The sequence below is a fragment of the Phyllostomus hastatus genome, unplaced genomic scaffold (genome assembly GCF_019186645.2).
Source record: "Phyllostomus hastatus isolate PE091 unplaced genomic scaffold, TTU_PhHast_1.1 phas_scaffold_129, whole genome shotgun sequence".
Taxonomy (NCBI): Eukaryota; Metazoa; Chordata; class Mammalia; order Chiroptera; family Phyllostomidae; genus Phyllostomus; species Phyllostomus hastatus.
In genome coordinates this window covers 8013908-8040470 of record NW_025334009.1, presented here as the reverse complement: position 1 = coordinate 8040470, position 26563 = coordinate 8013908, and the positions used below count along the sequence as shown (strand labels likewise).

At 46.7% G+C, this 26563-nt stretch overlaps 1 protein-coding gene across 1 annotated transcript in view; it reads right to left on the bottom strand.

The window, feature by feature from the left end:
• The window catches only part of ANO10 (anoctamin 10), a 109571-nt gene extending 103340 nt beyond the window's left edge, over positions 1–6231 (bottom strand). The window contains exon 1 of the mRNA XM_045856861.1: positions 6012–6231. The gene's annotated coding sequence lies outside the window, so the exon portion shown is untranslated. The remainder of the gene's footprint in view (positions 1–6011) is intronic.
• Between the last annotated feature and the right edge of the window lie 20332 nt (positions 6232–26563).

Here is a 26563-nt window from a genome sequence, read left to right as displayed (position 1 = left end):
GACTCACCCGAGAGGAGTAAGAAAATATTTTCAAAGGAGGGGACCTGTGAACAGGGTTTAGAAGAATGAATAGGAGTCTGCCACACAGACAATGGATGGCATTCTAAGCAGAGGAAATGGTACAGCCCCACAAAATAGTGACCAAAAAAATAGCCGACAGACTCCGAGAAGTACAAGGGGTTGGGTGTGGCTGGAGCATTATCAATGTGAGGGGGGAGGGAGGATGGGAAGGGCCTGGGAACTGACGAGGACCCCTGATTACAAAGGAACTGGGCCGTTGTCTGATAAATACCCGGAGTCACTAATTCATGACAAGCAGGGGACCCACACAGTCCCATTTCTGGTTTTAGGATGGAGTTGATGGCCTAGCAACAGCTTTCTTTCCCACTCTCCCTGCCTTGCTCAGGGATACCGCCTTCATCTCTGTCACCAAGCTTGAAAAATGAGGGTCAACCTGGAGACCCACAGATGGTATCAGTCACCAAGATCTAAGGGCCTCCCTGCAAAAAACGTTTCTCGTGTGAATCTCTCTAACCCAGTGATTCTCAACAGGGGTGATTTTTGGACTTCAGACTTACTGGTTCTAACTCTGTACTCGGTGTGAGTTCTAATGGCTCCAAAGGACAAGTACAAATCAGTTCCCGGTAAAAATCACAAAGGGGGTGACCAGCATCACAGAACACCTTTCTGTGGGGGAAACCTCACAGTGAGTCAAGCAAAGAGATCCAGGTTGTCTGACTTGAACAGGTGAGCTTTTGTTTTTCTCTAAAAGAGCACAAGTTTTGTTTAGGGCAACTCGGGTATTATAGAAATCAACCTTATATTCAAATTATATTACAAATACATCATGAATACTATTAAAGATAGCAACCGAATCAAAGTCAGCATGCTAGGCTCTGTGCAGGAAGCCAGGTCAAAATCGGACGTAGCGCTCAGCTCCAAGCAGCTGGTGATGGAGTCAGGAATTACAGAGCGAATGAGTAACGTAGCAGTGGGAGCTGTGGAACTCAAAACACTTAGTGTGTGAGGGTTTCGGCCTGAGCAAAGGGAGAAGCTGTGCCACACAGGGGAATGACACGTACAAAATCAGTGCAGCGAGAATCAGGACAGTGTCGGTGAACAGTAAGACTGGCCCGACAGAGGGGAGCGGCAACATTTTGCAAGCCGCAACCATTGAAGAATAATCAACGCTGTAGGTTATGTCTGACCCAATGGCAAGGAAGGAGTCACTCTGGGTTTCTGAGCAGAGGACCAGCTAGGCAGCAAAGTGATGTGATCGCAATAGGCCAGTGTAGGGAGCCAGAATATGGGTGATCTTTGTGGCATTCCTTCAACTCCCTCGAACTTCTGGAATTTTTCATTTAAAAAAAAAAGTTGGGGAAAAGTGTTCATCTACCAACAGATGACGAGATGAGCATCATCACCTCACCTTTCAAATCAAAATGTCAAACACAACCAACATTAATCACATGCTTACGGCGAGCCAAGTGGGACAGGGCGTGAAGGTACGAGAGTGAACAGGTCTGTCTCTTCCTTCTGACGCGCTCCCAGGCTCACACAGAGGCCCGTGTGCGTCGAATCGTTCTAACACGGGGGCTGAGTGCATCAGCAGTAACTCGGGGTGGAGGGGGCCCCGAGGAGAGGGAACTAGCTTTCCAGGAGGGGAGGGGGAGACCCAGACAGCCTTCAACCTGGAAAGATAAGTGGGTGGCTGCAGGGTCCCTAACCCGGGACACGGAAAGAATAAACTGTGTGCGAACCCACAGCAAAGAGGAAAGGAAGGGTTAGGTGAAGGGGCAGCACATGGTTCAGCAGGGCATACGGGACGGCACCAAAGGTCAAAGTGCATCGCCTCACGTAATAAAAGGCCCGCCTCATTCGGGATTGCCAGGCCATAAAGCAATCTTTCTGGGACGCTAAACGCAGGTTCCCGTTCTAAACATGTATCCGAGCACCACTTAGACACTCATCATAAATATTTGCTCATTGCTTCATTCTCTCTTTTTCCTTTTTTTTTTATTGCTGTTCAGGGACAGTTGTCTTCATTTTCCCGCCACCACTTTCCCCCTGATTTACTCTCATTTGAGAAATTATTTGCCTTTCATTTCTTGAGGTGCAACATTTTTTTTTCCATGAGAGTGCTCTAACTGCAACCAATATGAATATTTTGTTCAAACTCCAGACCAGAGAGAGAGGGGATCCATACGTGCTAGATATACTTCTGGGAATACATATTCAACTGGAAATGCAGCATTTGGCAGATAAGATGAGAAGGTAGTCATTACACAGTTTTCTCCTGCAATGTGTATATATATATATACATACACACATATGTATATACACATAATATAAAAAATAACATATCCGCAATGTGCTACTTCAAAAGAATTTGAAAGAATATTTCCACCCCGATGTTCACTGCAGAGGCACAACCTTGATAAGATTTTCAGTATGTTACAGACAAAAGTGTCAAAATATGTGATACACAAAGAGTTCTCACAATTCAGCAAAAAATACAAGACACTGAAACCACAAGTCACAAAAGAAGAAATACGAGTGGCCAACAGACATTTGAAAAAATGTTCAAATTTACTAATAAAAGAAATGCACAAGTAACACTTTACTTTACAAGTAACACATACTTTACCCTTTTCAGATTTGCTATAAGTTGAAAGATGGAGAGAACCCGTTCTGGCACAAGTGCAGGAAATTGGGCACTTCCACACATTGATGACAGAGGTAATTTGATGCCACCCTGGGCCACCCATTGGGCCACAGTGTCCTTACGATCCAGGTAACCTAAGAGGTAGGAATCCTCTTACACCACCTGTGCCTCCCTCTTCCTGTCCCTGAGCCCTTCTTCCCATGCCCCCTGCTCAGGAAAAGTCTGTCACTGCACAATGACACCTCTGGGGGCGCCCCTCCTTGGGAGACCCCTGCCCCTGTGTGTGGGCACGCAATGGGGCGCAGGCAGACACGCCCGCACCCTGCAGCTGGCCGGCCCGTGGGGTCCAGGCCTACTCTAGCCCCACTTCTCCCCAGGGATGGGATATTGAGGATAAGATGATGGAAATGAGAAGCCTTATGGCAGCCTCGGCACAAGCTGAGTTCTGCAATCTACTCTTACCCAGGGGTCTTGATGGGAGCTTGCTCCACCATCATTACGGACACCAGACAAGCATCAAACCCTGGGACCAAACGCGAGATGGGGGGCACATTAGGGCTTTAAGAGTGGCTATGGAAAAGGGCCTCATGGCTTCAGTTGGGGACGATCCAAAAACAAGCACGTTCAACATACACAGACTTCTTGGCCACCAGAGAGTAGAATGACTTCTGCCACCACAGCCAGTTTTCCCCTTTTACCCAGACTGTCGGCCGGGCCAGCGGCCAGGACGGACTGCAGGGCACGAGGAGCCAGGCTCCACACAGTCCCGGGGCACAGGACCAGCGGACGGCCATCCCACACTCTGCTCTTCGCTGCCACGTGTCCGACCGCACTCAGGCCCAGACCTCCACGGGAACCGGGTTACCGGACTCACGCGGCTTCTGCGCTTGCTCCGGGAGTCACCTGACTACAGTCAGAGGGACAGCCCGATCTGGGAGATTGAAACGTATGAAGCGACACACAAGGTGAGTTCAGCCCTTTGGGGAAGTGGGCTGGGGGTGGTTTATGGGCATATTTTATCAAGGAACAAGAAAATAAGAATGGACCCTTTACTCTTCCTGAGTTTTGGTAAAAGGGGAAAAAAATCAGTGGAAGTATCATCAATTCAAAGGCTAAAAAGAAAACGCACAAGGCTTTCTTTGGGAACCGACTTATTTTAGACTCAAGGAGAAACGTGAAGTAAAGTGACAAAAGGACTGGCAGTCGTGCAGCAGAATAAGAACACATCAGAGAGAGAAGAAGGAAGGGCCACACCGGTCAAGCTGGACGATGAGAGGAAGCTCCTCGGGAGGAATGCTGTCATTGTAATGGCCGGGGCTAGATGAAGGACAGGACCCTTCCTTAGACAACCTAGGGGCTCCCCCTCAAACCCCTGACAGGCAGTGAACTTTGAGAGCTGGTGGGCCACTCCCCTCCAGAGGCACGGGGGCAGCTGCCTCTCGGTTACGTAAGAGACCGCAGACATGCGGGTGGAAAACCAGCACGGCACACACCCACCCTCCCTCGAGTTTCTCGGTGACGACAACAATGGAGGGAAGTGGTGAGGCACATTCCCTGAGGAACGCAGCAGGAACCTTGTGACCTCGGGACTCGACGGGAAGTTGTAGGAGACACGCGTACAAAAGACAGCCCAGCCACAGCAGCCCAGGCCTGACGGGACACTGCGTGGACAGAAGGCCACCTCTGCACAGAGTCATTCAACTGAGTCTTGCATGGAGTGACCGGTGAGGCGAGACAATATCTCTACTGTCATTACCCCAGACATGACCAAAATGTTGGTCCTTTTGGCCGGATAATGTCTGAGAACCTGGAGCAACCCTGAGTCTCACCTCCAAGCCCGTAAGTGGGCACACAGTTGAAACTCTAACATGTGATAAAAGCATCATCAGTCCATACAATGGACTACACATTATACAAAGATTTAAAAAGATGTGTAAGGAGAGTTTTTAATGATCCACAGAAATGATAAATGAGGAAAATACAAAATAAATGCAACAATAATATATAATATGATCCCAATTAAGTATCATGTACATTTAAATACACAAAAAAATACAAAAATAATTGAGGAGAATTGCACCAGAATGTTAACAGGGCTGGTGAAATTGTGCAGGGGTTTCATTTTCATCCTATATTTATTTTCTCTATCTTCTAAGATTTCTACAATATACAAAAAGTTTCACTGGGTTTTTTAAGTACACACACTTCCCAGTTTACCAGGCCTTTTCTTTCCCGTTCTTTTATTTTAGATCTTCTAAATGTCATTCTTCATCTTTCAGCAGCAGCTGGTCAGAATAGACATGGTCTACTTTCCACAGTTAATTCAAATCTGTTTGTCATACTCACAGACTGTTCCTTAGAAATCTAGTCCTCTAGGTCACTGTGACTTTAAAATTGAAAGTAGCCAGAGGATAGAGATCTACATTTTTAAAACCCCACAGGATTAGATTTTTTAAAACTACAACTCTGCAGGATGTAAGTGAATGTGATACAACAGTTTTTTTTGAGTCTGCATAAACCTCAGCTGTACTTTCAAACTCCGGAACCTCCCCCCAGGGTCCACGGTCTCACCCGTTCAAAGAGCAGAACGCTCACCCCAGCGCTGGCTCTGTGACGACCAGGAAAATTAGAACAGCGTGCAGAAGGTGGACCCCATTCCATCCACGTTTCTCACGTGTCCCAGGCACTGCCCCTGACTTGCATCTGTTACTTAAACTGTAGGATGTGACCCAGTCTTGAGCCTGGCCACCCATCACCCCGTTCTGAGGGGAGCATCACCCCGCGAGTTCACTCGGGCCACGCCCGTTCTGAGATTCCCTAGCCCACCCTGCTCCCCTCTGCACCCGGTCAGGGGAAACGTAAATCATGGGTCTCCGTGCCCTGGTCCTTCCAAAAAAAAAAACGCTCTTCACTAGGCTTCGCCGATTCCCCATCCCGCTCACGACCACCTATCCCAAAGCTCTGAACCTCGCTCCCGCCATAACCCCCACCTTGAATCCACCAGCCCCAGATTTCGGCCTCGCCACCTTTCTTCCATTCCATTGCTCAACCTTTCAACCCCAGACTCCTATCTCCTCCCCAAATCGGGGCTCTCCCCAGCCTCCATCCGCGACAGCCACTCCCCAACACCGTCACTCCTTCCTCTCCCCACCTGAACACCCCCCAACACACTTCCCTGTTCCCAGGATCGCCACCACCGGGAGGTAGCCCGGGAGGAAGGGAAGGGCCCGGGAAGATCCAGCGAAGCGACCCAACGACTCCCGTCATCCCGGGCTCAGCAACCCGCCCGGACCGGGGCTCTGCCCTGCGGAGATCGAGGGGCTCCCTGATGCCCTCCCCCACTTACCGGCGGCCGCGGCGCTCCACGTCTTAGGGGGCGGGCCCGAGAGCCGGCGAGACCGGCAGCCGGGCGAGCGGACGCTCGAGGTGGGGCCGGTGGGGCGGGCGCGGCCGGCGAGGTGGGCGCGGCGGGGCCTAGTGGCGACAACGCGCAGGCGGGGGCGGGGCCGTGGTGGGAGAGGCGGGGCCTGGCGCCGGGTCGCACCGATCCAGGTGGGGACTGAGCAGTGTGTGGCTTCTGGCGCGGACCGGGTCGGCTCCGGGGAAATGAGAGACTCGCCCAGGCTGGCCAGTCCTGTGGAGTGCCTTCTGGGCTGTCACTCTGAGTAGGGGCGGGATTACGGTGGGATAGGCAAGGCCTCGTTGGGCTGTCACTCTGACAGGGGGCGGGGCCATGATGGGAGAGGCGGGGCCTGGCTGGGAAGTCACTTCGAGTGGGGGCGGGACCACAGTGAGAGAGGCGGGGCCTCCCTGGGTCGATGCAGTTACAGCGGGTTGGACCCAGTAGAGCCTCCGGGAGAGGAATGTCCCCCTTAACATTTTCCTCTTTTTCTCACTCTTACGGTACATAATTCAATTTTCTTGGCATTTTCAAATATGAAAGTAAGTATTTTAGTTGTAACTGACTTTCAGGTGGTGAAACCCCAAATCCCAATTCTTAACCCTCATATCCAATAAAGCCAAATTCCTTCCAGGGGTCTGTAGGGTCTCCGGGCCCCGTCATCCCTTACATCTCAGAAAAGCTCTTTCACACTCGCCTTTCCTCCGCCCCAGCCACACTGGTCTCCCTGCTCGTCCTAGAACTCACCTGACACCCTCCTACCTGCCACCTCAAGGTCTTCGCCCTGGCTAAGTCGCTGGGCCTTTGTTAATTATGGAGATGATTTACTTCCCCCCCTTCCTCAAGGGAATCCAACCGCACCTTCTCACTGAGGTCCTTTCTGACCATCCTATTTAATACCTGTTCTCCTCCCCACCCCGCCATATATCTACTTTGCCTGTATTCCCATATCTTTTCTCCACCGCATTCATCACCTTCTGACGTTTTACATTATGTTTATTGTCAGTCTCTCCCTAGAGCGTAAGCTTAAAAAGGGCAGGGTTTTTGTCGGTTCTGTCCACTGCCACATCCCCAGGGCCTAGAACAGTGTTAGATCCAGAGTAGAAGAGCAATAACTCAGTGGAAGGAAAGAAAATACTGAATGAACACTTCCTCCCTTCATATGGCCATCTCCGCCCAGAGGGATGCCTCAAAGTGCTGCAATGCCAGCAAGGCCGGGTCTGCTCTTCCATTTCCCCATGTCCTCTCTGGGTCTCCCAGCTTCAAGACCCAGAAGGGAGGGAGACCGGGAGGAAAGAACAGAAGCTATTTGCTGTTCTTTGTAGACACCTGATGGTCTGTCCTGGCAGCTCACAAACCTTTTTGACCGGCTCTCCTGTGGCTGTCTTTTAGTAAGTCCTGCGTGGGTGTGTCTGGAAATTCTCTCTCTTCTGAAAATTAGGACAAATTGTTTGTGAGCTTCAATAGGTTAAGACATTTATTACTTATTAGGCTTTTTAAAAAATGAATATAAAGAATTTATTCAGTGCATATTTGGGTATACAACAACAAATATTCATTTTTTAAAAACATTTTTTTGTGTGTGCACAGAACAGAAAACTGCCTGTACATGCTATATCCACTTCTGGAACGCATGTTTTGATAAGAATTAATGCACAAAGCCTTACATATCATGAAACTCCATGCCAGGATTCCAACTTTCATGCAACAGAAACAAAGATCTAGATGGAAACCTAGCTAAGTATTGAGGGAGAGAAACATCGATGCAAGAGAGAAACATCTATTGGTTGCCTTCTGTTCCGGCCCAGACTGGAGACTGAACCTGCAAACCAGGCATGTGCCCTGGCCAGGCACTGAACCTCTCAACTTTCATTTTGGGGGACTACACCCCACCAGCTGAGGCACACGGGGTCAGGGCCCTTTTCCATTGGTCGATTTTACCAAGATTTTCTTCGCTTACTACTTCTAGGTTGTATCATACTTTAAAAAGGCCTTCACCTCTCTTAGATTACTTTGAAAACCCTTCCATGGTTTCTTTTCAATGTTTTATGATTTTACTTTTGACCTTTTAAAATTTGACCAATCCGGAATTTTGATGTGATTGAAGTGAATGGATCCAACTTTACTTTCTGTGTTGACAGCTACCCATTTGCTCGTCTTCATGTACTCAATAATCCATCTCTCCCCTACTGACTTGAAATGCCATCGTTATCGTATATCAAAGTTTCTTCTGTATGTCTGGACTTTCACATTGTACATAACTTTCTTCCTTTAAACTCTTCACTGCAGTCAGAAAAAGCCAACCCACTCTGACAGTTCCCTCATTTCCACCATAACTGCCTAGTGGCTTCAGGCAGCTGTTCATTCCAGGTGACTGCGGGTGATCCTTTATGTACCCTTTACCACTGCATGCCTTAAATTCATAGTATATCATTTTCCACCGGTCCCAAGGTTACCATTGTCTTCAAACCTAGCCAGGCCAGCTCCAACTCCAGATTCTTAGCTTGAGGGACAGATCCCTGCAACTGCTTCCAGTACCAAGTGAGCTCATGCCCAGGCTGGGTCCACAGCCATTGCCTGGAAGTGGAGAATGGACACCTTGACACACGACCCAAGGATGTCAGAGTGACGTCCGGAGGTTGCCACAACCCCCACTGCTTCCTGACACCCAGGGCAAGCTTGAGGATAAAAACTGGAACTCGCTGCAAAGAAACCACAGCCTCCAGGGCCGGGAGCCACCGGAAGATGGCTTTTGAACTTCTGCCAACCTGGCTCACGCGAGTGCGTCTGACTGGAGAGCCTGGTGTTATTTTGGGGCTTCCGACCCCTAGAGCTAGCACATCTTCACATAAATCTTGCCCGTTTCTCATAAAGTGTATTCCTAGATGGTTTACCTCTCTCGTTACCAGTGTAAATGAGGCCTTTTCTTCCGCGACAGCTTCTGCTTGCCTGTTTCATGAACATTAATTTCAGCATATTAATCGTACATGCTGAATAAAATCTTTTACAGTTTAAAGTGGTTTATTCTCTTAGGATTTTTCTAAGTTTACCATTAAAAAATATGTAAGTAAAGCCTGGCTGGTGTAGCTCAGTGGATTGAGCATGGGCTGCGAACCAAAGCATCACAGGTTCGATTCCCAGTCAGGGTACATGCCTGGGTTGCAGGCCATGACCCCCAGCAACCGCACATTGATGTTTCTCTCTCTCTCTCTCTATCTCCCTCCCTTCCCTCTCTAAAAATAAATAAATAAAATCTTTTTAAAAATCTGTAAGTAATTATCATTTCCCCTCCTTTCTCATTGTGTTTGCGACATGAAGGAAATACAGAAGTATTTCCTTCTGATGTTCACTCAGCAAGTAGGAGTTTGACTTTGGATTTGAAATAAATATATTTGATCAGTAAGGAAGAATCCATGGATTCTTATTTTAGTGAAGGGTTTTTATTAAGGGTGAATGCTGAAGTTTGTTTCATGCCTCTTCATCATCTATGGAGCTATTCATGTGATTTTTTTTTCTTAGTGATACTACATTGCATTCATAAGTTTCCTTGTTTAGCCGGTATTCTAAAGGAAGCGGGGAGCCGCGGAGGTGTTCTGAGCAGGTGAGTGGCATTATCTAATTCCCACCCCTAGGGTCACTGAGGCCCCCGTGCTGAGAGTGCACAGCGGAGGGACAGGATGGGAGTGGGCTGCCGCAGACACTGAGGCAAGGGATGGATTGTAACAGGGGGCAGTGAAGTGGTGAGAAGCAGATTCTACACGTATTTTGAGGGTTCACTCTAGCTCATTGATGACATGCTGGCTATGAAGCGTGAGAGAAACAGGGGTCAAGTGACAGCACTGCCTTCACAGGGGCGGGGAGACCGTGGGAGGGGCAGGTCTGGAGGAAGGTCAGGGATGCTCTGTTGAACGCACTGAGTGTGAAGTGCCTTTTGGAAATCTGAGTTGGAATATAAGCCTAGGGCATTCAAGAGAGGGGTCACAGCTGAAGATATGAACCTTCAAGTTATCGGCCCAGAGATGATATTTGAAGCTGGATGCGATCCCCAGAGACACGTGTGCAGTTAGAGAAGAGAAGAGGACCAAGGACTGAGTCCTAGTCCTTAGCTCCAGGAGTTAGAGAGAGAGGAGGAAAAGCGAAGGAGCTTTGCAAGGGCTGATCTGTGAGATGCGAGGCGAACCACGAGAGTAGGAAAGGGGAGGGGGTCTCAGAAGCAAGTGAAGAACACAGATTTATGAGTTGTGCCACAATTTGATGATAGGTCAAGTAATGAGAATTGAAAACATAAAATAATATGCCAGCCCTAAGATAAACATGTTTAGACTGTTCATTACTGTAAATGCACCTTATTCATGTGCAAATAAGTAGAGGTGTTCCAAGTGGATGAATTAAAACTTAGATCTATATTGTATGTAAAATATCTCTATATAAATTCAAAAGGTTTTAGAATAAAAGAATGTGCAAAAGCACCGCAAGCAAATATAAACACAAATAAAGCCAAGACCATTATCTTAATAAGGTTGGATTCTGAGCAGAAAGCATCAAGCCAGACAAAAAAGGGTGCTTATGTATAGGATTAACAATGAAATAGCACCCTTATGATTATATATGCATGTAAAGTATTGGCCTAAAAATAGACACATAGATCAATGGAACAGAATAGAGAGCTGAGAAGTAAACCCACACATGTATGGATGATTAATTTATGACAGAGAAGCCAAGAACATATGATAGAGAAAGGACAATCTCTTCAAAAAATGATACTGGAAAAACTGGACGACCACATACAAAACAATGAAACTAGACCACTATTTTACACTCTACACACACAAAAAAAAACCCTCAAATGGATTAAAGAGTTAAATATAAGACTTGAAGCCACAAAATTCCTAGAAGAAAACATAGGTGATAAGCTCCTTAACATTGGTCTTAGTGATTTTTTTTTGGCTATGACTCCAAAAGCAAGGGAAACAAAAGCAAAAATAAACAAATAGTACTACATCAAACTAAAAAGCTTCTGCACAGTGAAGAAAATCATCAACAAAATGAAAAGGCAACCTACTGAATGGGAGGAAATATTTGCAAATCAATATTCAAATGTATAAAGGACTCACGACCCTCAACAACATGCCAACAACCTAGTTAGGGAATGGGCACAAGATCTGAATAGACTTTTCTCCAAAGCCATACAAACAGTCAATACACACATGAAAAGATGTTCAGCGTCAGTAGTCATCAGGGAAATGCAAACCAAAACCACAAGATATCATCACTTCACACCTGTTAGAATGCCTGTTACCGGAAAACAGGACACATCACGTGCCGGCAAGGATGTGCAGGAAAGGGAACCCTCATGCACTGTTGGTGGAAATGTACACTGATACAGCCACTGTGGAGGGTCCTCAACAAATTAAGAGTAGAACTATATCACATGACCTATTTCACTGCTGGACACTTTTTTGAAGAATTTTTTTAAAAACGCTAATTCTAAAATTTACATGTACCCCTACGTGCATTGCAGCATTTTTTACAATAGTCAAAAAATGGGAACAACCTAAGTGCCCATCGATGAATGAATGGATAAAGAAGATGCGGTGTGTATGTGTACAATGCAATACTACTCGGTCATAAAAAGTAGGAACTATTGCCATTCATGACAACGGGCATGAGCCTTCTAAGTGAAGAAAGTCAGACCAAGAAAGGCTGGTACGGTATGATTTCACTTATATGTGGAATGTAAAAAAAAAGCAAATAAACAAATAAAACACAAAACAAACCCAATCTCAAGATACAGAGAAGAGATTAATGGTTACCAGAGGGGAAAGAGGGTTAGGGGAAGTCAAAATGGGTGAAGTTCATTGATATATGGTGATAGATTGTAACATCATGATTTATAGTCATGATGACTATGCGGTGTGTACAAATAACAAATTATAACATACACCTGAGGTATATCATCATGTTTACCAACTTTGCCACAATAAAAAAAAACACATTTGTACTTTTCATTTTGTTATCTAGGAATAAAAAACAAAAATTTCTTTTTATATGTTAAAAGACCTATCTCGCCCTGGCTGCTGTGGCTCAGTGGATTGAGTGCCAGCCCATGAACCAAAGGGTCGCCGGTTCATTTCCCAGTCTAGGGCACATGCCTGGGTTGCGGGCCAGGTCCCCATTAGGGGTGTGCAAGAGGCAACCACACATTAATGTTTCCTTCCCTCTCTTTCTCCTTTTCTTCGCTTCTAAAAATAAATAAAATCTTTTAAAAAAGACCTATCTCATCCTCCTGCAAAGAAATATGTAAACTGTTTCCATCCTGCCTGTGTTGAATGCAAACATCTATTTGCTAGAGTAGATGAAATATCGTAATGTATTCTGAACATTCTGAAAACAAGTATTATTTTATTTCCATTGTGTTTTATTGGAAACCTATAACATTGAGCATAATGACCATTTGACATTTGCCAAATAGCCAAGGACACAATTTAGCTCCCAGTGTTATTTCAATTTCTCATCTTAGCAGGGAACAGGCTGAATGGCTAATGAGCCTTTCCCGTGTCTTCTGTGTATCTAATCCATCCCTGGAATAAAGCCACTGAGGTAATAGAACTCCTCTATGAAACCGCTCACCTGAGAAGAACTGCTCATCCTAAATATTAGATTTTGATTAAGGAGGGCATCTCCCACCATCACAATCTATGTCATTAGTGTTAGGAAGTACAAAGGGTACGACACTTTACCATACTAGTAAATTCATCTGTCACAGTGTCACAGATGCCGGAAGAAGGTAAGAGACTCCTGGGTCAGAGACAGCGGACTTGGTGACTCATCATACAGCTATCAGTGTGAGCTCTGCGTTTGCGTCCCCTCCCCTTGCCCTTAGGTCCCGAGGGGACACCGTGGGGCAGCCCGGGTGGCTTCTGCCCACTCACCGGGTTTGCATCCTAGCTAAGAATCTCTGAGTTTAGATAACCCCGGTCTTTCCAAGGGGCTGTCAGCAAGCCTGCTCGACCTTCCTTACCTCTGAGGGAGACACTGTCTTTATCTTCCCAGGCAGAGATCTGGCTTCCGCTCCATGGGGACAAACTCCCTCTGTCTTCAGGGCTGTTTGCTACGCAAACATCTTTCTGAAACTTTGGCACGAAGGATGTCCGTGCCTTTGCTCAGTAGAAATGCTTCCACACAAAAGGGCCCGGGTAGGATTATCTTCCAACAATTGGGAGTAGCCTTGCCCACAGCACAACCCGTGAGTCTTCGCAAGGGAAGGGTGTTCTGCAGCCTGCACAGGCGGCGGACCTTCAGAGGTACACACACTGTCCTTTGCAAGAGGACAAAAGATGACTGGCTTTGTTTTTCACGGGTCTTCTAATTTTAGAAAAAGTGAGATAACGCAGGCACTTAGTACAAAAGTCAAAACTATGAGAGTAGGCAGGAAAAACTAGGTGTCTCTCCTTATCACCAAACAAGTTTTTCTCCCTAAAGGAAACTAGCTTAATTTGAACTTCCTGGAGATTTTATATCTATCTACCTACCTACCTATCTATCTATCTACACACGCACGCACACACACACACACACACACACACAAAAGGGTTAAGGGTGTTTGTGTATACTCATGTTTCCTCTACCTGAAATTCCTATCTACTCCACACATCCCCATCCGGCAGAAACAATCAAAATGAAGGCAGATGAGACATCTAAAACCAAACCAATTCAGTTTCATTCAGTGACTTTCAAAATTCCTGCATTCCTTGATCTGTTGGCATAAAGGAATAATTTACTGGTGACCACTCTCTGAGCTCACACATGTTGAGGAGAGCAAGGCAGCCACACACATAATTACGAGATAAGTAATTAAAATAATTAGAGCAGGAAAAAAATCAGTGAACTCTAGGCGATCAGAGGAGGGCTATTAGTTGGAGCCAGAGGGACTGCTGGGAGGATTCCTGGCAGATGGGACATCTGAGCTGCCCTTGAGGAAAAGGAAGGGCGTGGTGGTGCTGTGGACACGTGTGGGCTGGGTGGGGGCAGGGAGGTGGAGAAGACAGGCATTGGGAAAGAAGAAATGTTACCCGATGGGGCCTGGGCCTGGAGTAGGTCTGCTTCCCGCCCCCCAGGGGTGTGTGGGTTCTCGATTTCATGTGGGTTCTTGATTTCACATGGGAAGGATTTCACAACACAAGTCCGGGTGGTTTGGAGAGCATGTGCATCAAAGCTGGGCACAGTGGAACAAAGGAAGGTCTCCGGGCAGAAGCAGCAACAGGAAAGAGCCCAGGCAAGGCTGCGTCGGCTCAGAAAGAGAAGTCACAGTAAAGAAGTGAGCTCACTGGGAAGGCAGAGGAAAAGGGGGCCTTGGGGACAGGTTGAGGGGGTGAGCCCAAGACGAGCTGTTGCTGCCCACTGCTCCCTCCCCTGGTTGCACGTCTCCTGGCGACCCTTAGAGTTTAGGGGAGGCGCTCCTGTGGGGGAAAAAGGGGAGGAAGGGAAAGACGCAGGCGTGCTCCTGGGAGGACCGTGAGGGCCGTGGCTTCTTTGTCTTGAGGCTTTTTATCTTTCTTTGGTCCTGGAATCCTAGGGGATGTCTCAGGAGAGGGTCTTAACAGAATATTCGTTCATTTTTCAGGTGTGCCCTTCCATATGTTGATTCATCCAAACGTGTGTGTAAAGGGATTTGTAAAGACTGTTATTGGGGAGGGACAGGACCGAGGCCGGTCCTCCCCGGGATGGTCTAGAATGTGTAAACCATCTGCTCCAAAGTGTCCTTGGTTAGGACAGGGAAAACCTGGTGATTCATTAGCCGGCTGTAACTTGCTCGAATTGTGCGGCCTTGTTTAATGATTTTGTCTCAGTTTCCCTTAGTCCACTCGTCAAGGAATTTCCCTAGCCTCTCACTGTCCTGCTTCAGAAAGGGCATGAGCAGGTGCACAGAGGCAGGAAAGCAAAGCACACGCTAGGGACGCAAGGAGAAGGAGGGGCTTCAGGAAGAGTCAGTGATGGCGAGGGTTTTCCTGGGGATCTTCTTCTCTGGTCTCACCGCCAGGGTGCAGAACCCACGTGGAACAACTCACGCAGCATTTAGGCCGCCTTGTTGCTGGCATCTGCTCCCTTCCTTCACAGCAAGCGAAACACTCTGAAGCTAACTGCAGCCCCAGAGCCCCGGCGTCTAATTGCAGCTCGCCATTCATGTCAAATGCTGGTGCTCGGAGCCCCGGAGGGCCCTGGACGCTGCTTCAAGTCCGCCTGCGTGTACTCTGGACGTAAATAAAAGTTCCTCCATCTGACTTCTTCTAATATCCTCTACAAATACGGCTGCTATTTAAGTATTATTATCCAATATACCTAGCCCAGAGATGAAAATGCACTGTGACTGATCAAATACAGTTCTTTGATCGGCATGATAAAAATAGACAGCGGTAACATTTTAAAGGTGCTTGACTTGATCTGACATCATAGGTTCTGGGTCATTTCATTCCTGTAATTGGGTGAACTTGGATACCTTCTCTCTGAGTAGTCCAGCGGGTGAGACGTAAACAATTTTCTATGGTAAACCCTTAACAAACAAGTAAACAAAAACCACCAACCCAGAAGGGGGCTGTCTTAGTGTGCGTTTCCCCGGAAGCAGATCCTGAGCCCGAAGACTCGGGGGCCAGCAGTTGGAGTAGGCGGAGCGCCAGGCAACACGGGCAGGACAGTGGGGAAGGGAGACTGGGGACAAAGGGCGTGCGGTCAAGCAGGCCACCCCTGTGAGCGGCTGGGGCTGAGCCCCACTGGGCAGCCCTGGGAGCTGGTGGAGAATACACCTCAGCGAGGGCTGCCCAGTGGGCCATGGAGACGGCTGAGGACTGCAGGCTGGAGACGGCCAGCTCTCCAGGACTTCGGGCTGCACCAGAAGCGCCCTCGGGCAAACCAGACCATGCGATGCTGGCTGCTGGCTGCTGGCTGCTGGCTGCTGGACGTCAGAGGAAGAGCACATTCCTGAGGGGTCAGGGGTGGGCTGGGCCTCCGTCTGCTACAAGCGTCATCACAGGGCCACGGGAGCCCTGCGGCTCCTGAGGGCAACCTCCTTACTTGTACCAGCATCGAAGCAATGAATAATCGAGAGAGAAACACTTTGGCAAGCAAGGAGTAGTCGGTATTTGTTGAAATTATGCAATTTGTATTCATCTTCCTTTATATCAATTTACAAAAAGTTGAGAAGCTTTTTTAAAACGTGGTCTTTGTTGGCACTATTACAAATGTCCCCCATCTCCCCCCCTTTGCCCCTCCACTCAGCCCCCCACACTGCCTTCACACATGGCTATCTGTGTTCATGGACTGTGCATGTATGCATACGTGTTCTCTGGATAATCTCTTTCGGTCCTCCCCACCTCCCCGGAAGAGAAGCTTTTTCAAGATGCTGTTATATCATGTTGATAAAAATAATACAAATTGGAACATTTGGATTTCCGATTAAAGCATTTGTCACTGTAATGGGATTTGTAACTGTAAAAATCAAAGCAATAAATGCATCGAATATTGGATATTTCAGTCGGTTTGAGGGGATATGGATGTGATGTGGTGAGAAGCCTTTTTTTCCTGCGTCGGTATGTCTGAAAAATAAAATCGAATGTGTCATTAAAGGGTAGAAGCACTGAACTCACAGCTGTCCAGAGAGCATCTGTCTGGCCCTCAGCGGGAAACCGTGGTCAAGGGCCCATGTTCCAGAGTGCACTGGGGCACTGGGCCAGAGTGGCCCGCCTCCGCAGGGTGAGACAGCTCCCTTCTCGGCATGTGCAGCTGTGCCACAGTGCCACTGGGCAGGTGCAGCTCAACAAATTACCCCCGGACACAGCAACTTAAAACAACAACTGTTTATCATCATCTCACACAGTTTCTAAGAGTCAGGAACGCGCAAGTGGCTTACCCGAGGGGTTCCAGCCCAGGATCTCTCCTGCCGTTCCCGTCGAGCTGTCGGGAAAACTCGGCTCCACCTTCTGCAGGGAGGGTCGGACAGCCTGAGGTTTTACGCCACCGCGGCCCAGCGAGCCCAGGGGCCGGTGGCTCTGCCAGCTTTCCCACACATCCCTGGCACTCATGTCCACGCCTGTCCAGGTATGTGCATTGCATTCCTAGACGTAATGCTTACGGCACAGATGCTAATGCCGCACATCCACAGTGAGTTAAGGAACCAGTTTGTGATGCAGATGCAGATGCTTCTGCTTTTCCAGAAAGGAGACTCTAACATATGAATCCAGTGAGCTTTCGGGGATGGTGGCCCAGTTCCTGCAGAGACTTCTCCAGCAGGACTTAATCAACACAACCAGGTAGGTTGTGGAGGGCCCCTGGCCAGAGCGAACCGAGATCTGAGAGTTGGGGTTACAGGAGTGTATGTTGGGGTGGGGGACAATGGGGAGGACACTGGTGGGGGGTTGCTGAAAACAGCGCTCCTGGACAGTCACTCTAAAATGCAGCCCTTTACAACGCTTTGCCCGAAGAACCGGTACTTAACACATGCCACAGGTTGACTGCAGTCGGCTGTATTTCTCAGTACCGCTCACCACCAGCTGTGTGTTTTGAGGGGATGGGGAAGAAAAGGTTGAAAAGTTTCCTCGAAGCTGCTCCACTCAACCAGTTCCGTTCTGATGATGTTTGCACACAGACACAAGGCACCCCCACACCCCGAATCTGTCCTGCCAGGCCTCTGCAGAAGAGTCTGTGGAGAGTGGGGGTGGGTGCCCCCCGCCGCCCCGGCACTAAAAAGACTCCAGAAAGTTTTCTTCCAACGTTCCCATTTTCTCACCATGTAGCACAGGGGTGGATTCGCACACGCCCAAATAAAACGGTTACTTCTTTTACTTGTCTTCTATTAAATGGAACTCTTTTAAAACGCACTTTTCCATGGCCGCATGACAATGATAATTACTGTTCACAACGATGACCTTGGAGGTCTGTCAGACTCCGAGCAACCCTAATGAATAATTAAGAGAATGAAATGGTTTTCAATAGGATTTCAGGCTGGGTGCGTGCTGCATTCTGACACTTCTGATAGATGGTCACGGTTGATTGTCTATCCCCAGCCAGGCGAGTAAACAGGATTTACTGTGTTTCAATGGGCCTGCCATGGTAAGTCATTTAACATTCGTGGGAGCATGTGAAAGCGAAATCCGAGATAGCCGTACAGGCTGCCACGTGAGTCTCGGCCACAGGGAGGTGTTGCGTAGCAGCAAACACTCAGAACTCACCCGTTTCCTTCTAGATTAGAAAGAAAGAAATTGTTGGGGTTAAGGACAATTATAAATAAAATCACATACCAAAATACTCTTCTTGCCCTGGCTGGTGTAGCTCAGTAGATTGAGTGTGGGCTGCAAACCAAAGGGTTGCCTGTTTGATCCCTGGTCAGAGCACATGCCTGGGTTGCTGGCCAGGTCTCCAGTAGGGGACGCATGAGAGGCAACCACACATTGATGTTTCTCTCCTCCTCTTTCTCCCTCCCTTCCCCTCTCTCTGAGAATAAATAAAAAAAAAATCTTTTAAAAAATACTCTTCTTATTGAAGAACTGTTTGTCACCCTTGTCCATTTTAGCACGCTGAAATAACATGACATGAGGTTGATGTCAAAAAATTATCTGGAAAAATATTATCCTACTCCAGGTGCCCCCTCATATCCCGCTAAAGCCTTACTCTTGTCTCTCTCTCTCTCTCTCGCCCCTCCTGCTATTCATAAACACAAAACCCTATTTGGAGTCAACTCAAAATCACAAAAACTCACAGTGGAAAATAATCAGATCCAGTCTCTATAGTTGGCAGTTGAAAAACTAAGATCCCCAAAGCTACATACCAAGTTAGGTACAGAGCCCCACTGAGAATCCACATTTCCAACTCCAAGCTGCAGCAAAATGAGTCACTTCTAGAAAGTTCTCACCTCTCACAGCCCAAGAAATGGGGCTGGGGCTAAACACTGGAAAATGGTATTTCAATAAACACACTTGACTAGTAAGATTGAAGTATGTGGGTTCTATTTCAAATGTCTGAATTGAAAGGATTTAAGTAGCTTTGGGCAGACAATCACAGCATACGCAGTATTGTCTATCTTTAAGCTCCTAACCATCAGGGACATGCAATTTAGTAATTTAGGTCTTTTCACGAGTGTTCCTCCAAGCTCTGGCTCATCTTCAGAATGGAGGCCATGTCTGCAAGAAAGCGTGGGCTGCTGTGCTAGTTCTCCAGGGGTAGTTGTGCCAGGTGCAGGAAAGGGGACTGATTGGTGCAACAGTTAGAGACTTATCACCCACGCACCCACCCACCCACCCACATGCACCGCCGAGGCATCTGAAAATAAATGATAGGCTCACGCCATTTCATTCCTAAATATTTCAACATGCATCTCCTAAGAATGAGGGCATCCTCTCGATGGGTGAGAAATGCTATTTAGAAACCAAGATCTGGGGGTAAGGTGCGCTCACTCCCCCTATCCAAGTCTAAGAGCTTCCAGTGGGCAGACCTGGGAAAACATATATATTTCTAGAAGTCAAGTTCATATGGATATTCTCAATGCAAATTTAACTTTGTGGTGTTTTAATGTCTTCAATTTAATATTTGATTTTCACATCTATTTTACATGGAAATTTTTGGCTTGTAATATAACATTTCTTCAAATTCAGAATTATATGTTTTCTCCTATATTAAAAATAAATTTCTGAGTGAAGTTTTAAGATTTATTCCTATTCATCTATCCCTACATCATATCCCACCAAGGTGAATAATCAGAGTACTGAAATAATTCTGTTGTCTGTGTATCTAGGTTGCCACATTTGAAATAAACATACGCCCACTTGTCCCAGGTTATTTTTATTTTAAAAATCTATTTTTGTCCTTTTTATTTTATTTTTTGCATCTGTAAAACATTTACATGATTCCCAAGTACAAACTGTATGAAGAGGTAACCAAATGCACAGAAGTTCCACTTCCATCCCACTCCCTTCACTTTATTGCCCCCCCTCCCCGCCACCTCCTACAGGTGACCATCTTTACTGCTTTTTGGAAATATAAACAAACACCTAAATACATTTTCATGTTTTTTCTTAAACACAAAACACCACATACTCTATGCACTGATGTGTACTAGCTTTTTAAATCTAAAAGTATACTCTCGGCTCTGTCAGTCCACAGACGTTTTCCTGGGTCTTTCCCGGACTGCCTGGTCTCCAGGTCACGTGAGCACTGCAGCGTGTCTGCCCAGGCTCCAGCTGATGGACATTCCCGTGGTTTCTAATCATTCGCTACCAGAACAATGTCGTGTTGCACACACGTGTGCACATTTGTGCAGATGTGCTTTCAGGGTCGATTCCTAAAAGTGGGATTGCTGGCTCAAGATTAATGCACGTGTCATTCTGCTAAATTTTGCCAGGTCCCCTTCAATAGGGTTTGTCTCGTTTCGCGCTTCCCTTCTCAGTATTATCGAACTTTTAGATTCAGGAGGATTTTAATTGGCATTTCTCTTATTTTAAGGGAAAGGCAGCATCATTTCGTGTGTGTAAGGGAAGACGTACATTGCTTTTTGGCTTTCTTCTCCCATTTGTCTCTTTTCATGACTCTTGCCCACATTTCAGCCCACGTTTTTGGGCTTCTTCGTTTTTAAGAGCCCTTTGTACCCTTGCCCTCTCCTGTGGTAACGGGCAAAGTTCCCTCTGAGTCTGTCAGCTGTCTTTCTGACCTGCTTATGGTGTTTTCATTTTGTGTGCTTATTTTTAGGTAGTAAAATCATCAACTTTTTCCCCAGTTTTATTCCTGAATAACCAACTGAAGTTTAGCTGAACTGACATATGATAAGCAAGGGTTTATGGAAGAAGCCACATGGAAACTGCTAAGAAGGGCAGAGACTCGGAAAGAGCTAGCCCCTGCATCCGGGTACGGCAGCTGAGAAGCAGGAGGGATATCGTGGCTCCGTTGGCCCCAGACGGGGATCCCCAACCCAGGGCAACAGAGACGGGAAGTGGAGCCCACACAGCATCTGGTGGTGAAAACCAGTGGAGATTCAGCCTTGGCTGGAGTGGCTCAGTGGATTGAGTTCCAGCCTGTGAACCAGAGGGTTGCCGGTTGATTCCCCATAAGGGCACATGCCTGGGTTGTGGGCCAGGTTCCCAGTACGAGACAACTCCAGAGGCAACCACACACTGATGTTTCTCTCCCTCTTTCCCCTTACCTTCCCCTCTCTCTAAAAATAAATAAATAGCCCTGGCTGGCGTAGCTCAGTGGATTGAGTGCGGGCTGCAAAGCAAAGCATTGCAGGTTCGATTCCCAGTCAGGGCACATGCCTGGGTTGCAGACCATGTCCCCCAGCAACCACACATTGATGTTTCTCTTTCTCTCTTTTTTCCTCCCTTCCCTCTCTAAAAATAAATAAATAAAATCTTTTAAAAAATAAAAAATAAAAGTAAATAAATAAAATCCTTAAAAAAACAGTGGGGATTCAGTCAAGTGAAAAAATGCTCAGCATCACTAGTCATCAGACAGATTTGCATCAGACAGATGCAAATTTAAAGAAATCACAATGAGCTGTCACCGCACACCTGCCAGAAGAGCCATCATCAATAAATCAACAAACAAGGAGTGCTGGCGAGGAGGTGGAGAAAAGGGAACCGTAGTCCATTGTTCATGGGAACACAGACTGGCGCAGTCACTGTGACAAACAACATAGAGTTTCCTCAAAAAATTAACAATGGAATTACTTCTTAAAAATAATTTGTGATTGTATTTTTTCCAGTACCATTTAGTTCCCTTATACCTCCCCCGCAATTACCACACTTTTGTCCATGTCCATGAGTCCTTTTTCTTTTTGCTCCACCCCCACCCCTGACCTTCCCCACCCCACTAGCTGTCATGTGCCTCTCTATGTATCAGTCGGTCTCTGTTTTGCTTGTTATTTCGGTTTGTTCGTTAGATTCCACATATGAGTGAAATCATATGGTATTTGTCTTTCTCTGACTGGCTTGTTTCACTTAGCATAATGTTCTCCAGGTCCATCCACGCTGTCACAAAGGGTAAGATTTTTCTTCCTTTTCATGTCTGAGTAATATTCCATTGTGTAAATGCCCCATACTTGTTTTATCCACTCACCTTCTGATGGACATTGGGCTGCTTCTATATCTTGGCAATTGTAAATAACACCACAATAGCCATAGGGGTGCTTGGGTTCTTTCAAATTTAGTGTTTTGGGTTCCTTTGGATATATTTCCAGAAGCGGGATCGCTGGGTCAAAAGGCAGGTTAACGTTTAATTTTTTGAGGTATCTCCATACTGTTTTCCACAGTGGCTTCACCAATCTGCATTCCTGCCTTTTAACCCAGCGATCCCACTTCTGGGTATATATCCTAAAAACCCTGAAACACTAATTTGAAAGAATATACGCCCCCCAATTTTACTGTAGCATTATTTACAGTAGCCAAGATCGAGACACAGCCCGAGAGCCCAGCAGTAGATGAGTGGATAAAAAAGCTGTGGCACATTTACACAATGGGATACTACGTGGCCATAAAAAAGAGGGAAATCTTACCTTCTGCAACAGCGTGGATGGACCTGGGGGTTATCATGCTAAGTGAAATAAGCCAGCCAGAGGAAGACAATACTATATGACCTCACTTATATGTGGAATCTAGTGAACAAAATGAACTGACAAACAATACAGAAACAGAGACATGGACACATGGAGCAGACTGACAGCTGCCAGAGGGTGGGCAGGGCGGGGGCTGGGTGAAAGAAGGTGGAGGGATGAGCTAAGAAACAGATAAACAGAGCCCTGGCTGGCGTAGCTCAGTGGATTGGGCACGGGCTGCAAACCAAAGTGTCGCAGGTTCGATTCCCAGACAGGGTACGTGCCTGGGTTGCAGGCCACGGCCCCCAGCAACCGCACATTGATGTTTCTCTCTCTCTTTCTCCCTCCCTTCCCTCTCTAAAAAATAAATAAATAAATACAATCTTAGAAAAAAACAGATAAACATAACACACAGACACAAACAACCGTGCGGTGACAGCCAGAGGGAAAGGGGGTGGGGGTGGGTAGAGGTGGGCAGGGAGGGCAAAGGGGGACCAGAAGAGACTTGGCCTGGGGCGAGGGGCGCACTGTGCGGTATGCAGATGGTGTTTTATCGAGCTGCACATTCGAAATCTGATTTTGTGAACCGAGGCCACCCCGATAAATTCAATGACAAATTTTAAGGAGACATCAAAAAAAAAACCCCACCAGAACTCAGTAATCAAAATAATGTATTAGTGCAATATTTTAAGAATAAAAATTCATTTAAGGCAAGAACCAAGCAGGCGTCCTCAGCAGGTGACTGCCTTCCCTCCTCAAGGCCGAGAGTGGGCTCTGAAGCTCCAGGCACCCACCGAGCTGAGGGAGGGTGGCCTGTGTCCTGCTGAGGCTTTGCCCTTGTAGTTGGGAAGGGGTGCTCCCACCCCCAGGTACCTCTGCCTAGATCTCATTTGTCAGAACCTGTCTTACGGTTTAGAGAACCTGGGTATTGGAGGAATTCATTTCCCACACCTACTAGAGCAGGGGTGTCCGACCTTTTGGCATCTCCCAGCCACACTGGAAGAAGAAGCATTGTCTTGGGCCACACATTAAATACACAAACACTAATGAAAACTGATGGGCAAAAAAAAAAGGTTTTAAGTAAACGTAAGATTTTGTGATGGGCCGAGAGTTGGATACCCCTGCTGGAGGAGAGTCAGGGGAAGGAGTCTGGGACGGATCCTGAGGGGGCCAACCTAGAGTGTCTCTTCACACGTGAGGTCGATGAGCTCAGAGTCCTGAAAGCCAAAGAACAGGCGGCCGGGCTCCAGCCAGGGTCCTGAGGGCGTGGGTAACACGGCTGAGGTGACAATGAGGCTGCTGACAGTCCTAGCGCTCCAGCCTTAAGGCACGAAAGTACAGATTTCTCCAGAATCGGACACACACACTATTCAGCACAAAGACTTGCGGTTTTGTGATTCTTCGCTCCTCTCCAGGAAACCAACAGGAGTTGGAGCTAAGTTCCCCAGGAGCAGTGGGCGACGCGGGCGTCGATCCCGCAGCGGCTTGGGCAGTGTCCTATCTCTGTTTGCAGACTTCTCCAGGGACGGAGGGCTCTGCCCTCTGTGTGCATTTGGTGGATGGGGGATGGCAACTCCTGGAGATTGAACATATAACTGGGCATGAGGGGTATAAGGTTTGCACACTATTCTCGGATTTAAGTGTGGGTGAGCACTAAAATGTCACCCTTCCGACAGGTGACTGCAGGTTCTGTTGGTGAAGGTACACACGGGGACTATTTTTACCTTCCTGGAAACCGTGATAGAAGATTCAAGGAGAAGGTCAAGGCACTCAACCAGAGCGGGCAGGGAGGAGGACCAACCCCTGCTCAGAATGCCCGGAGAGTCCCTGCCAGAGCCTTCTGCAAGAGCCTGTCCCTGGCTTTGGTCCCAGCTGGCTTCGTGTGGACAAGGGACCTGCTTAGGGATTCCCAGTCGTTCAAGTGCTCCTTGGTCCCTCTCCTGGGCCCCCCCAGCAGGTAATTCCCCAGAACATTCCTGGGCCCCCAGAAGCCTCCTCCTTCGCCACCCCCAAGCTGCTTGTGGTTCATGATAGGAGCAGCCTCAAGTAACGCCCCAGGTGAGGGTGAACTGTAAACATTAGCATCTGTATTTCCATGAGGTCGGAAAAGAGGGAAGGCGAAACTGGAGAGCCAGCAGGGCTGAGGCCTCACAGGAGATAATCGAGGAATATCAGAAGATTCAAACAGACTTCAAAAGCAAGCGAGGACTCCTTGGAAGCCAGGCTGCCACGGTTCAAGTACCGGTGCTGCAACTTCCACGTGGTGTGGCCTTGACCTCGTTACTGAACTTCTCTGGACCTTAGATTTTCCTCTTCTGCAAAATGTACACAATAATATTATTTACCATTTTGGGTTGCTGCAAAGATTAAATATAATAATAACGGTAAGCTACTTAAAAGAGCGATTGGCACACGGGAGCATTCAATAAATGTTAGTTATTAAAACAAACCAATGAACGTAAAAGTCACTCGCTTGATCAACAATTAAGAAAGTGTGTCAATGGGCTTAACATGTGAGTGGAGATGTAATTTGTCCGACAATAACAGTGCAAAGGCGGGATGAGGGAAACGGAGCTATGTTGGCGTGAAGTTTTTGCATACTACTAAAATCAAGTTGGTATCAATCCAATCCAAACTAGATAGTTTTAAAGTTAAGATGTTAATTGTAATTTCCAGGTAATCTCTAAGAAAAAACAGCCCCAAAAGGCAGTAAAGGAAACAAGAGGATGAAAACCATGTGCTATGAAATATTCACTTAACACAAAAGAAAGCAGTGATGAAGAAACAGAGGAACAAAGACAATGTCAGAGAAACAAAAAAAAGCAAAGTGGCAGATGCAAATCCTACCTTATCGAGGATCACATTAAATGTGAATGGAATGAACATCCCAATCGAAAGGCACAAACAGGCAGAATACTTGCCAAAACCTGATTCAGGTAGATGGAGAGACACAGACAGGTGGAAATGAAAAGAATGGGAAAAATACACACCATGTCGACAACACTCCAGAGAAAGCCGGAGTGCTTATACTGACATCAGACAAACTAGATTTAAGCCCAAAATTGCTGCTAGTGAGAAAGAAGTATATTTTATAATGATAAAATTTCAATCCTTCAGGAAGACACAATATTTATGAACATATACGTAGCTAACAACACTCCACAAACTAGAAATACGAGGGATTTCCTTAACCCGATAAAGGACACATGAGAACCGTTCACAGCTAGTATTATCACACTTGATGATAAAACGCTGAATGATTTCACCCTTAAACCAGGAACAGGATCAAGTCCATTCTTGATACTTCCATCCAGCGTTGCCTAAGAAGTTCTAACTAGAGCAGTTAGGCAAGAAAAAGTAAATAAAAAAAGACCCATCTTGGAATGAAGTAAACACATCCCTATTCACAGATGACATGATCTGATATATTGAAAACCATCAATAACCCACGATAAAACTATGGAATGAATACTAGACCAACACTAGTCAGGAAGATACAAGGTTGCAGGGGACAAGATCAAGATACAAAAACCAACTGGACATCTATACTCTCGCAACGAGCAATCTAAAAGGAAAGAAAACATTTCATATACAACTTAATATAAAAATAAAGTAGGAATTAATCTAAGAAAAGCTCAATGCTTGGACACTAAAAACTACAAAATATCCCTGGAAAAAAGTAAATAAGACCTAAATAAATAAAAATGTATCTCATTTTCACATTTCAGTCTCTAAATTGATCACAGGTTCAAACAATTCTTATAAAAATTCCAGTTGCCTTTTTCTGTTTTTTTGGGGGGGCAGGGGTTTGTTTTGTTTTTTTTTACCGTATTTGACAAGTGTAGTGCAGGAGCCCCAAACTGGGGAGCTGCTTCCGTGTTTGTGATGCTCTGGAAAAACCACCTGGGCACTAGCACCTGCGGGCAGG